Below are 15,082 nucleotides of genomic sequence, written 5' to 3' on the forward strand. Positions count from 1 at the left end.
ATATATTGGATTTGCTGATGGTGCTTGTCGTAGTACACGGAACATCTCTTCCGCAGCTTGGGTTATCTATTCGCCCTCTGACGAGTTAGTTTCTATGCATGGGGTAAGCCTCGGTCAAACAACGAACAACATTGCAGAATACAGTGCAGTGATTGAATTATTATCCGAATCTATTTCATTTGGAATTCGACGTTTGACAGTGAGGTTAGATTCTGAACTTGTTGTATTACAGCTTAATAGAGTTTATGCCATTAGGAATCCTGTGTTATTAAGGTTGTTTTTGAGAGTGCGTCTCTTGGAACGTGAATTTGATTACATTGAATATCAACATATTCCAAGGTCTTTGAATACATTAGCAGATGCAATTGCTTCTCGAATGTTGGACAGACATTTACGATAATCATGCAAGTAAATTTAAAAACATTTCATCACATATGTTAAACAAGATAAGCCGGTAATAGTGATATATATAGATAGAAGTGTGTCAAAAAATATATACATCGTCTTCGATCATAGGTTGAAAACACCTTATGATCGGCAAAATGATAGTACAAAAAGTCAAAATGTCACATGTGACTACAAAGTGACTAGTCAATCACTGGTGGTGCTCTCTGTATGACACCACTGCACGGGCTACCTTACGCAAAAATCTCCTAAACGGTCCAGGGACCGCGACTACGAAACGCTGAAGCCTGATAGGAATGTCGTCCATAGTAGTCTCAGGTATGTCTGCCGTGAGACGCTCTAGATCATGCTCCAACTCAGCTAGTACGTCTGCAGCCGCGTCCTGTGGGGCCGGTACCGGTGCAGCTGGATGTAGTCTATCAAAAGGCCGGAGGTTGGCTGGACGCTGTGGACCAACATCTACATTTTGAAAATTTTACTGTTAGTTTTGAGACGATATATATGAAAAATAAAAAATACATAATTAGAAAACTTGTGAAAATAAAAGTACCTCTGTCGTCCCATTGTTCTCCCTATGGAAGAACCATGTCCGGATCACCTCTGAAATCCATTCCGGCATACGGAAAGTCCTGTATCGAAAAAACCTGGTCCTCTAACCAGTGAAAGTAACTATCTGAGAATCGAACCACTGTCGCACCCTCGTCAGGATGCCGGGCCATCACCGCAACCCATCGTATCAGCTTTGGCTGCCGAGGACCCAAGATATCAACAGTGAGTTGCTGAGGGATCAACATTGGAACTCTCTCCAAGGCAAAGCTCACGACTATAGGCCCATATCCAAAAGTCTTTAGTCGTCCGTTCCTTGCCTTGGTCAATTGGTTCTTCATATGAGCCGACACAGCTTCACACCAGTTGAAAATGGTGCCTTGGTAACAGTCAATTGCCATCCGCATTTGGGATCCGGAAGCAATGTGTAAAGCGGCCGCGCCGCAAATTCTGGTAACCGTGAATGCTATGACTTTGAGTTCCGGTAGAGTGATGTGTTTTATCTCTATGCCTTTTGAATGGTGAGCCCCACGTGTGCACCAATCCTCGCGGAGACTATCAAGGGATTGGCCACCCGGCCTAGTCCCCGCAAGACTGAGTTGCTCACCTCTGTTCGGCAAGCCAGTGAGAAAGTATACATCCGAGGGCTCTATCTCGAGCTGGTGCCCTCCTATGTAAAAGCATTGTTCTTGAATGTTCCATCGCTCAACCAGCCATTCCAAGAATCTTACCTGGCCCCTCATGCCCGGTATGGTCCAATATTTGTATAATCCGCATGCTCTTAGGGCATCCAGAGAAGGTTGGTGATTTATTGCAGCTTCATCTTCCTCTACATGCTCTCTTTCTCTCCAGTCTAACATGATTAATGCCCTGCATATCAAAAATAGCAATTAGAAATTGATTTGGGAATTTTTGGTGGTTTTTTGAGAGAGTTGGGGTTTTGAAATGCGCACTTCTCGGAAGACGCACCCGAGCTTTGTAGCACAGGGCGCCCGGACGCAGCTGGCCTAAAGGCGGGCTGCGTCTTCCGACCGTTTTCCTGTATGAGAAAAAGTCGGGGGACGCAGGTCACCCGAAGGGCACCTGCGTCCGCCGAAGGCCATTCCAAAACCAAAACCCCCCCAAAAAATGAAACTAAGACCTAAAAATTAATTCTAAACGGATAGAAATGCAGAGTAGGATGTGTAAAATACCTGGATGAGACGGAGTTCGATTCTGACGGTCAGATTTTCCGCAGCGACCACGGGAAGTTTCTTGTCAAAAGCTCCTTTTTCAACCTCCAAAGTCAAACGGTAAAAATGATATGGTAAAAGGTCTTTTTATAGGTTTTTTGGATGAATTAGTTCATTTTTTACCATGAAAAGATGTTTTTCGATGTATTTTTGCCTATTTTAAATAGGTATGAGTAATGTGTCGCTTTTGTGCAGGACAAAGGGATTTCAAGGGAAATTGTAATTTTTTCACAAATAAAATATCAGAGTCATCTTTTAAGCCCTTTTCTGACTCCTAAAACATGAAAAGATTGCCGAGCGTTTCTTTTACACTCATTAAAACGGAATTAAAAGACGGTCCCCTTTTAGCTCTTTTCTGACCGTAAAATCAGGAAAAGATTGCCGGGTTTTTGTCGTTTCAAACTCGATAAGGAAATAAAACGACGTGTCCTTGATCGCTTTTTACTTTTCAGGTCGACGACACTATTATGAAAGTACTCCTTGGTCGCAAGATCAAGCGGTTCCCCCAGGTATTATTTTATACTTTTTCGGGCTTGAGGGACACAAATATACGAAAAAGTTCAACGTGGAGTCTCCTTTTGTTTTTTCAGACTCTCTAAAATTGAAAAACGCCGAGTTTCTCCTATACTGGGCTCGTTAAACTTTTACAGTAAAGGACCTGTTCAATTACAAACAGGAACGAACCACTCCTTCCTAGGGTTCGAATTTAAACTAGGTTGGACTCGTCCGAAGGATGAGCTTACAATCAAGCATATGTTATCCTCCTCAAGCTTGTTAAAAATAAAGAGGTACTTGCCAGAAATGGTGGGGGAAAAGAGAGAAGAATGAACCTGTTTGTCACCTTTTGTCTCAAAAGAAACTTTATTACCGCTCTTGAACACGACACTTTTCATTCACCTGGGTTGGGAAATCTTTTACCTCATAGTTGACCAAACCACTTTGAAAGTCTTTAACCGGGTTTCGGGGATTAACTTTGAGTTATTCGTCACCAAGCCATCTGTCGTGTTGTTATGTGTTCAAGAGGTCTGCAAGCAAAAACTTTCATCTGCAAAATACTTGTCATCCATTTGACCATCCCTGAGTCAGTCCTTACAGCAACATTTCTTCAACTTGAACAATGATTTCGTGTTGTGGGCTTGCCTGCAACGGGTCGCTTTCTATCGACATCGACACATTATCTAGGAAGATGACTTAGGAATCGACAGCACCTTGAAGTCTGCATGCATCAATGGCAGGTTTCTCGCCTTTGACGTCAGTTTACATCATTGACTTTCGATCAAAGGATTCCGTGAAGTGTTCGACATCAAAACATCTATTCACATTTCACGGGTTGTGCTTGGTACTTTGAGAACCATTGACATTACTGGTGGTTTCTCTCACGCTTGTTAACAGTTTACATCATCGACTGGTAATCAAGTGGTTTCTAACATGTTCGACATCGAATCATTTAATCACATGGCTAGAATCGTACCAATTCGGGAAGTAGAAGTGAAGACCCTGGATCTAGTTTCTACCATCCAGGCTGCGAGGAGTTTTGTATTCATTATCTATGTAGACTAATCATAAACAGATGGCTGCGTCCATACTGTGTCTACAAAAGTCTATAAAAATGATGTACTGCAAGATCATTCCTGTATCAGAATAGTTAGTCCATTAGTTAAAGTTTTGAATCTGAGTATGGGAATGCCTACCTCAGTGATGATATAATCTTATCCATGTATTTTGTGTTGAAAATTGCAGGTTCCAACTAGGCCATCCACAAGACAATCCTTGAAATGATAAAGCGCTTCACCCTTCCTAGAATTACAAAACCCTAAATCTATTCCAGGCTTCGCACTTTAGGGGGCAATCTGTTACACTAAAAAATGTCACCATGACCACTTACAGTTAGTATGGCTCAAATCAACAGTCATGCTACCCTCTTAGGCAAGTCTTATGCCTCTGTTATCCATCTCAAACTCAAAGAAGAGAGAAAGTCTTGTAAAAAATATGTTTATCTCTGGGGTCGCAGGTTCTCTCTAGCCTTACCTGCGGGGACGCTGACCATGTTCACAAAAGGTGCGTCCTTGGATGCTCTGTATGTTAAGGGACAGGTGCGTCCTTCTGTAAAAGGCAAAATGCGCGAGTTTCATCTTAAAAAAGTTACTTGTGGTTACTTCTAGAACTTTCTAGAGGTCGGTTTGATGATTTGGATGCGCCTCCAGTTGGTTCATGTATCTCTATTAAGGGGGAACTTATCCCATCAATAAGGGAGCTATCCCACCCAAAGAGGGGGATTATCCCATTGATGGTGGACCTGAATAACCTCTTTACAGCACTATAAATAAAGACATTGAGCCAGAGGGAGGGGAGGTTGGAGCTATACATTTTCTTTGGGTAAATGCTGCAGGATTTAGGACTCCCATTTAGAACCTTGTGAGGAGAGATTGTCTTTGCTTGATTCTACTTGGAAGTGGGTGAGCTTTGTCAAAGTAGAGGAAAACCCTTGATGGACCCTGGGAGGAACTTGCACAACACCAAGGCCAGGTTGTAAGAGTTTCTTTGTTTCGTTATTAATACAAACTGGTTTATTTTTCTCAATAGCTTGTGTTAATGAGTTATTTCATGTGTTCCTTGGTCTGCATGTTAAATATATGTTTTATTATATGAAATGCAAGTGCTTGGTAATTGTTTGATTGTTTGTGGTTGCAGGAATTGACTTGAAGGAGGAGCTCATGCGCCTCCAGTTGGTTCATGTATCTCTATTAAGGGGGAACTTATCCCATCAATAAGGGAGCTATCCCACCCAAAGAGGGGGATTATCCCATTGATGGTGGACCTGAATAACCTCTTTACAGCACTATAAATAAAGACATTGAGCCAGAGGGAGGGGAGGTTGGAGCTATACATTTTCTTTGGGTAAATGCTGCAGGATTTAGGACTCCCATTTAGAACCTTGTGAGGAGAGATTGTCTTTGCTTGATTCTACTTGGAAGTGGGTGAGCTTTGTCAAAGTAGAGGAAAACCCTTGATGGACCCTGGGAGGAACTTGCACAACACCAAGGCCAGGTTGTAAGAGTTTCTTTGTTTCGTTATTAATACAAACTGGTTTATTTTTCTCAATAGCTTGTGTTAATGAGTTATTTCATGTGTTCCTTGGTCTGCATGTTAAATATATGTTTTATTATATGAAATGCAAGTGCTTGGTAATTGTTTGATTGTTTGTGGTTGCAGGAATTGACTTGAAGGAGGAGCTCATCCGGATTGGCAAGGACGGACTACAACAACCGCGTTTTGGAATAAGGTAAGCCTAAACACTTGTAGTTTTCATGTTTTAAAAGGTATATTTAGAGAAAGATCACTCCATTTTGTCTTGTTTGTCGCTAGAGAGTTTAGACTCCTAGGGAGGTCAGTTGTGTCCGCACAAACGAATTTTTCCGCCACGACAGTTCCAGTGTGCACCACTAGGGGAGGGTGGGTAACCCTGTGGTCATATGTTGCTCCAGTAGGAACCGCAAGCCCTCAGAGCTCCCAGAGCTCAATGTATGCAACATGTAGGACCCTTGTACAAGGGTTTCTTGGCGACTCCAAGTCGTTTGGGAAAATCACAGATTAGATCTTTCCTCGGGGTTTTGACAAGGTGTATCAACCTGTACATCATCTTAATGTGATGGAGCTTCCTTGATCATCGACTTACCATATCCCAGATGATGTCTATCTGCTAGAGAAATTGATGAATACGTGATTCCTCAATAATTGAATCCCACCTCTGGTTGTTACTGAGAATCACAGTGGTATCCAATGTAAATCCAAACAGCTCCCTGAAGAGCTTTCGCAACCAGACTGCCTCACAGGAGGTTATGCTAGCAACAATATATCCTGCTTCGGCGGTGCTCAAAGCCACCGACTTCTGCTTCCTGCTCATCCAGGATATCGAAGCAGATCCCAAGGTGAAACAGTACCCGGAAGTGCTCTTACGGTCCACCACACTGCCTGCCCAATCAACATCAGTATATCCAAGTAGTCTCACATCTCCGGCACTGTATCTTAATCCATGAGGGATTGTGTCCCAAAGAAATCTCAAAAGATTCCTAGCATCAATCCAGTGACGCTCAATCAAATATGAGCTCAAAATGCTAACTGCAAAACATATGTTCGGACGAAGTTTCACCAAGAACATCAATGCGAATGAGTTTTTGAAACTCAGAGGCATTTCCCAAGTCTGGTTGGACATCACTACCATATAACTTCTAAAAGTTAAGATCCTCGAGGTAGTAACAGGCTTGCAGTCCATCATACCAAATCTTTCCAATATCTTTACCACATATTTTCCTTGAGATAGGAAAATTTCCCTTGGCTTCTGCCATACTTCAAGTCCATGGTCCTTCATTTCAAATTCAAAAGCCATCTCCCTCTTACATTTGTGAATGAGAGGGTTTGCACCTGTTAGAAAGAGGTCATCCACATACAACACCAATATGAGAGGCTTGTAATCTTCAACCTTAAAGTAAAGGTTAGGATCAACTTCACTCCTAGTGAATCCCAGCTTCATCAAGTAGCTATCTATCCTCTCATACCATGCTCGGGGTGCTTGCTGCAGCCCATAGAGAGCCTTCTTCAACCTGCATACATGAGTTTGTCAATCATAAATCTCAAATCCTTTAGGTTGCTCCACATAGACCTCTTCTTTGATAGAACCATGTAAGAACGCGATCTTGACATCCATCTGATGTAGGTTCCATCCTTGTGAAGCCACAAGGGCTATGATCAAGCGGGTGGTCGTATATCTGGCAACATGTGCAAATATCATAGTTTATACCTCCCGTCTGGGATAAACCACGAGCAACAAAATGAACCTTATACTTTTCCATACTTCCATTTGTTGCATGCTTTATCTTGTAAATCCATTTTGAAGTAACAATTGTCTTGTCCAGGGTCTGGGAACTACTTCCCAGACATCATTCTCCATAATAGACCCATATTCTATGGTCATAGCATCCTTCCATAGTTAATACTTGATAACATCTGAGAATGATGAAGGTTCATTTTGTATGATCGTGCTCATGATGGTCGGGTATCCCTGATACCTGTTAAGTCTCTTACTTTGATGGAAGGTTCCTCAGGGTGCAGCATGTCCTTCAGCATCATCAAGTATTCCCCTATGCCATGAAGGCCTCTTCCTAGAAGAGGAAGGCTCATGTGGATGAGGATCAATCGGATCCATGGGTTCTTCTACATCAGGCATTGATTCATCATCCTTTTCTTTCGGTTCCCTCGTGTCGGCTTCTTGAGAGCTACTCAAAGTCAGCAGATTGTCCACCTTGCTGAGGGCCATATCTTTGTCAAAGGTGACATCATGACTAATCACGACTTCCCTTCGACCGATGGTGAACATTTCTTCAGGAGTTTAGGAACCCAATGCTTGATGAGGGCATCGATTTTGTACATATACAATGGTGATTGTAGTTTCAGCCCAGAGAAACTTCGGAAGTCTTTGATCATGTAGCATGGCCCGAACAGCTTCCATCATCGTGCGGTTCTTCCTTCTCACCACACCATTCTGCTCAGGAGTATGTGGTGTAGTAGTCTCCCTCTTAATGCCAACCTCAGGTATGCCCGAGTGAACCAATTGTAATATATCGGAGGTCTTGCTTTGGCTTGAGGGGAATGGTCCCCTTTTGAGCTTTCCTTCGACACATCTTGGACATACACCTTCTTTCTCTACTCAGAATTCGGGCATCCCTGTCACCATCTGTCTTACATCGGGTAGAGCTTTGTAATGGAGGTGGGAAAACCTCCGATGCCAAAGTTTGGACTAAATAGTTGTGTCACAAGACATGACACCTAGTGGACTTCCATCGACCTGATATAATGAATTAACACTAAACCCAAGAGTAAAGGCATTTTTAACATTATTTTTCCATATACATACCTTGCCATCGCTGAAGGTTACCTTGTAGCCTTTGTCTTCCATTGCCGAGATGGACACTAGGTTCTTTTTTAGGTCAGGTGCATTTAATACATCTTGGAATTTCTAGCCTTCTTGAATGCTTGTCCTCTTCCTTGATTCCCAACTCTCCTCTTACCTTTGCTATTGAATTTTTCATTCCTTTGATTGCCATCAGAGGGATTTCGAGTTGCACCACTGCATACTGTACCATGCTTCTCTAATCATGATTATCATCATGCTGCCCATGTCCATGATTTTATCCATCATAATGCTGCTCAAACTAGTGTGCATCATCATCATGCTATCCTATATGTCCATGATCTCATGTTGCCCTTTATGTCCATGATCTCATTCATCATGATGCTCATGATCTCATACATAGTGACTTACTTTATCGCAAATGTAACATCGTCATTTTCTTCTAGCCTTAGGTCCAACCTTTCCTTTTGATTTAGTCCTGGAATTATTTCTTTTCTTTGCATGAGAAGAAAAGGCAGCAGGAGGACCTTTAGGCATGGGCATTTCTTGCACTTCTTCCCTTGTTTCTTCTTGAATGCATCTAGCCATTAATTCCTCGAAACCAGGAATTACATTATAGTTCAAAAGAGTAGTCCTAAACACATACCATTCAAATGGCAATCATCCAAGAGTTGTGAGTGCCATTTCTCTGTCAGTAATAGTTTCCCCAATAGATAGGAGATCGTTCTTGATCTCGGTGATTCTTAAGAAGTATGCTTGCATACTTTCATCTTTACCCTTCTTAATTTCCCTCAGCTTATTTCTAAGAAACAAAACTTGATTTGCATCATTAACTTTAAATAAACTCACCAGTCTATCGTAGATTTCCTTGGAGGTGTCTAGATTAGAGATGTAGGCCAACAAGCGCTTTTCGATAGAGTCCCGGATGATCTTCTTTGTTTTGACTTCTCCATTTTTCCATTTGTTCCAGGCAGCAGCAGATGCATTTGATGAAGGCTCAACAATAATTCCTCTTACATGGTCCAGCACTCCTTGATCTTCAAGGGTTAGATCGATAGACATCTTTCATCCATGATAGTTAGCTTTCTCATGGAGCTTGTCTTCGGTAGGAAAGAGTGTTGAGGACCCCATAGTTCTTTTAGGATAGCCTTGCCAATCTTCTCTTCAATGATTGCTCTTGCTCTTGCTCGGGCTTTGTCTTCACCTCAGCTCTGATACCATGTTAAGTTATGGTATGTTCTATGCTTATAACAGTTTACTTATTTTTCTTATTATATTCCACTGATTAGCAATCACATGTACATAAAGTAAAGTGTAGATAGAACATTAAACGATCAACAGAAAACAAGCCAAGACAAGAGACACAAGATGTGGCGGCTAGCCAGGGACAAACCTCACAATGTGTGGGGAAACCCTTTGATCAAATCTTCTTTTATCTTCAATAATTCAGCAGAGATAAATAGTACAATAAATCTGATTCATATCAGCAGTAGCAAACCCTAGATCAGTAGCATCAACGTTAGCGGCTTCATTATCAAACTAGGGCAGACCATATCTCACAAACCGACAGTCAGATTGACTTCATTCCACCACCAAAAGTTTCGGCTTCCAGAGGAGGTTCAGATGAACCTACTGTGTAGTTCAGATGAGGAGATCTTCTAGGCCACGCAAGTCAATCTTTACTTCTGCAGTTGCAACTTCAGTTTCAGCAGTTTCCGGCTTCAAACTAGGGCAGTCGATATCTTGCAAACTGTTCGTCGGATTGACTTCATTCCACCACCAAAAGTTGTGGCTTTCAAAGGAGGTTCAGATGAACCTACAGCACAGTTCCAAAGAGGAGATATTCTAGGCCATGCAAGTCAATCTTTACTTCTGCAGTTGCAGCTTCAGTTTCAGCAGTTTCCAGCTTCAAACTAGGGCAGTCGATATCTTGCAAACCGTTCGTCGGATTGACTTCATTCCACCACCAAAAGTTGCAGCTTTCAAAGGAGGTTCAGATGATCCTACATTAGAGTTCCAAAGAGGATATATTCTAGGACACGCAAGTCAATCTTTACTTCTGCAGTTGTAGCTTCAAATTCAACAGCTTCCGGCTTCACATGTGTGAGAGAGAGAGACCCATTTCAGCGTAGTAGAGAAGAGGCTCATATCTGCGCAGTAGAGAGAGAGAGATGTGATGAGATGAGTGAGTCTAAATGAGGAAAAGTGCTCTTATATTTATACACAACGTTGGTGGGTGAATAGATGCGACTGTTGGGCTTCTGAGCCTACATGAGTTGTAGGTCGGCTTGATAATAATTCCCTAATCAAAATAAATTCATATCTCCATGAATACTTATTGGAATTGGATGATCTTTATATCAATCCTACACCTCTCGAAGAGAGGAATCTAATAAAAATATTATTAGCCATGAATAAGATGACCCACATGAATTTTTGCCCTGGTTTCCAATTTTACCATTTTCCATATTCAAAAATCCTTTGGGTCCATCCTAATTAAGAATGAGTGTTCATCCATATCTTTGAATCTGAAGTTCCCAGCATGATGTGATGGTGGGTGTTATACAAAATCTATGACTATAGACAAAAGTGTCTTCCCTAGGGTTTGTGCACTGAACTATAACAAAAAAATGTAAAGGGCACAATTTCTTCTTGAAAGTAATTGAATGATTGATGAGGCCTACCTGGAACCCGTAGAAAACTTCGCTCCTTCCTTGGCTTGTATGCTGCAATCCTAGCTTCAATTATAATTAGAATCTGCACAATCCAAATATCTACGACATCTACGTAGCATAATGCAAAAACTTCATTCAATATATAATCATGGTATTGGAATACATAATATCATTACATCATATATAGGAAAAAAATCTACTCTTTGTATTAATAGAAATGGAGAGAGTTACAAAAAAATAAGAGTTGATCTTGTAGAAGGGCTCCCCAAGTTGACTTGTCCTTTTCTTGCCACAAAGTATGCCTCTATGTCACCCTAATGCATGGAGAAATGACTCTCAAAATAAAAAAATGAGGGTAGAATCAATCTCCAAAAGCCAACCCCTAGGTTGTAGATAATAGTAAATATATAGGAAAGTATGGCAGGTTGTTGGGAAGGTCCTATTGGGAAGGGATTCCTAGGGTCAGTTAAGTCAAGTTTTAAGTCAATTCTGAGAAAATTTGGTAATATCTTTTTATAGAAAATGTAAAGTCTCCATGAAATGTGGAAGTGGAGCATGAAGCTAGTAAAATTCAAAGAGGATTTAGTCCCTTAGTTGGGTAGGTGATAGAGTTGTTTTGAGAACCACCCATGGTCTGCGGACCATGGTATTGTAAAGTAGATGCTATAAATACATGAGTCATAGCAAGTCTAAGGATCAATCAGATAGTGAAGAATAATTGTAAGGGAAAGGTGCTAAGGTAGGAAATGCTTGTTTCATGTACTTAGGTGAAAGGGGAAGGCTCCCACAAATGAGTGCGCGAAGATGTTGGTAAGTTTGTAGGCTGAGTGTGTGGGCCCCTGCAGCTGAGTGCGTAGGGAAAAGAAGTCTGTAATTGAATGCTTATACTTAATAAAGATAGTTTTGGGCCGAAATTGATGCATTTGTGTCTTATTATTTACTTCTTCTAAGTTCATGTATCTTCGCTCTGTGATATATTTTATATGAATTAATTCTTGTTTACTATGTGAAAGTGGTAGATCTATAATCTTTATGCATGATAAGTACAATTAAGTACCTTCGCGAAGATCTGGAAGTCGTTTAGATAGATTTACAGTAGTTATCTGTTCGAAAGGATTAGAGCTGCGTGAAGGTAGATCTAAGCCATAGGGACTTCAGGAAACCATCACACAGGCCTCTGGATGCAGAAACCTGGTTCTAGCATCCCCCAATACTGCTTCGGTTGAGAATGCAGCCTGCGCTATGTAGGTTGTTTCCGAAAGGGCCAGAAGTTAGGGTTTTGTTGGTTGGCACAGATAACATTGAACCTAGGTTAGGCCCCATCAAGCCAGAAAATGGTTCTGTTGCAGGGACCGAGATCTATCTGAGGAATGTTTGATGTCGAATAAGTGGTTCCCTACTAAGAAAGAAATCAAGAAGTGGATCAATCAAAAGTTACACACATTTGCATCTCAAGAGAACAGAAACCCGTGGTTATCCAGGGAAGAGTGGTTGAGTAGATACCTTTACATGGACGAAACCGAAGCCTTTTTCTATTTCTTACCTTGCGAATTGCATAAGTGGTTGCCTAAATTAGCCGGTAGTCAGGGTACGTGGAGGCTTGATGGCCCTATTGTGTGGACTCCATAGCTAGTGAAGAGCTTGGAAGCTTCATAGAATAACATCACATGGGTCGTTGATCATTGGATTTATCGTATCTTAGGAGGATTCATCATTAAGCTCATGATTGATATGACCATCTGCTATAGCGAAGCACAGTGCAAGCTCTTCAAGGGATCACAAGGTAAGTACTTAAAATCTCTAAAAACTTGGATTAATATGTTGTGTGAAAAATGGGTTATGCCATTACCTTGATGTTTGGGACTACGCGAAGTGGAAAACCCTTTAGAAGGAATGGAGAATCAAGCTTTGAATATAGTCTATTGTTAGGATCCTCTTCCCGCGATGACGAAGGAAATATTATAATTACACCACAGAGCGTGTAGAAGATAGTATGTTAGGGTATCTAGAAGATACCTCACCCATCCACTCCACCTCCACCTCCACCTCCGCCGCATACACCTACACCTTCACCTCCACCTCCACCTCCATATCAACCATTCAACATGACGAACACAATGAAGATGTCGATCTTCAAAGGGGTGGGAAGTGAAGACCCCAAACAATTCTGGCTTGTTGCGAATGCTTTATGGACAGCGTAGCATATTATAGATGATAATATAAAGAAATTGTAGCTAGTCACAGTGCTGTAGGATAGGGCGCTGACTTAGTATATTAATTTATGTCAAGATAGACCTGGTGCAATGTTGGAAGAGACTCAACAAGTGTTGAACAATGAGTTTAAGAAGCCTGAGTCTCAGGCGCAGTCTATTACAGAGTTTAAGGAGATACAAAAAATGTGAAATGAGTCCTCCTGGGATTTTTATTAGAGGCTAAAATGCCTGATCCAACAGGCTAACATGAAGATCACAGATGATCAACAAAGAGACTAGTACATTGCTTTGTTGTTGCCTCATCTGATATTACCATATAAGATAGGAACATAAGAAGAGGCTATAGAGATCGTGATGAGGTTGGAAGCCTATCTAGTAGAAGATATAAACATTCGAGTACAAGAGATTCAGTCGTTGCTGGAAAGCCTGCACATGGAGTTCCAGACCTTGAAGATAGGGAAGGAAGATCAGTCAGAGGTGCGCGCTAAATTCTGGTGTATAAAATGCAAAGACAAGGGACGTGATAAGGATCACTACCCTATTTATCATAATTACTTGATTGGAGGAGGTATTATGCCTCTGAAGCCTTAAACCATTGTGCGACTAAGCACGAGAGTACCATTATGGTGCGCTATCTGTTAGATAGTTGGGAAGCATGCGACTTATAATTGTCACCTCCTGCAGAAGTTTGTTCAGACACTAAATCAATTGTTTTGTACTTTCTGTAAATCAGTTGGACATGATGAGTAAAACTTCCAAAGCTATGAATTAATGATGGAGCAGACCCCTACGTATCAGATGCAAGCATAAAATCGGCCTCAGGATCGGGGCGCAGGTGCAACGCACGAAGGATTTCAAGACCATGGAAGAGGAAGAGGAAGAGGGACTGGTAGAGGTCGTGGACAAATTATCTATTAGAACTGTGGTGAAGCAAGACATTTTGTGCATGACTATCAAAAACCTATGCATCCTTCCTATCAATATTGCAAACAGTTTGATCATGTGATAAAAGATTGCCCAGTGCTGATTGCCAAGATGAAGGAGAAAAATACACAACAACCTATACAAAACATATAGATGATGAGGGTCGAGCCTCATGAAGAGGACCATAGCATTAATATCGTGACACGAAGTGGTATGTCTATCAGAGAAAATAAGGGAAAGTAGCCAGAAGCTAAAGGATGGTCGCATAAGGCTGACTAAAAGGAAGTTAGATTTGATATCAACCAGGCTAGAGAAACATTTATGGAGGCCATGAAGAATTTTTTTGAAGCTTCTACGTCGGGGAGCCCAGATAAATCAGCTGGAAATAGTGAAGTGCAAGATGTGGATCCCTCCCAACTAGCCATTTTTTTGAAAACTTTTATGAATTTGTTAAGAGATAAGAAGGCACTAGAAGGGATCCAAGAGATAATCAACAATTGTACGGGAAAATATTCCTTCATAAAAATACACTGTAAGGAAATTGGGTAAACATAAGAAGTAGACAGGGTGTGAGATGAGGCTGACTGCATAGGTTGGAGAGTATGAAATGGATCAAATTATCTTGGACCTAGGATTTCATGGGAATATACTGCCTAAGCATACCTGGGAAAGGATGGGGATACCTACACTACAATGGTACCTTATATAGATATGCAAGGCCAATCAGCGTAAAATCATTCTTATGGGGCACTTATATGGGGTAATAGTCGACATTGAAGGAGCAAGTGCTCTGGATGATTTTGAAGTAATTTAAATAGTGGATGACAACAATCCTTACCCTGTGTTATCACTCCAATATTTCTCTAGAGTTGATTAGAAAGAAATGATTAGAGGTAACCACAAACCTACTTTGGAGATTAGGATCTAGCCTTCATAATGCTCAGAGAGGGAACTCTCTTTATGTTTTAACTTTGTTTAGTTAAATTATTTTAGGATAGCTATGATTTTACTTGGGTTTTCATTTTGATTTGGTGGTGGGATCACTTACTTAGATTAAAAGAGGGGTGTCCTTTACCATCGAGCTATGGGGTGAAATATCAAGCAAACAGGACTGGATTAAGTTCTAAAATAGTGTCTATAGGGCAAGATAGCAGAGTTACTGCAGATCTCAAGGTTGGA

Source organism: Pinus tabuliformis, chromosome X (genome assembly GCF_031772625.1).
Source record: "Pinus tabuliformis cultivar Carrire ecotype Pingquan chromosome X, CPIR1, whole genome shotgun sequence".
Lineage (NCBI taxonomy): Eukaryota > Viridiplantae > Streptophyta > Pinopsida > Pinales > Pinaceae > Pinus > Pinus tabuliformis.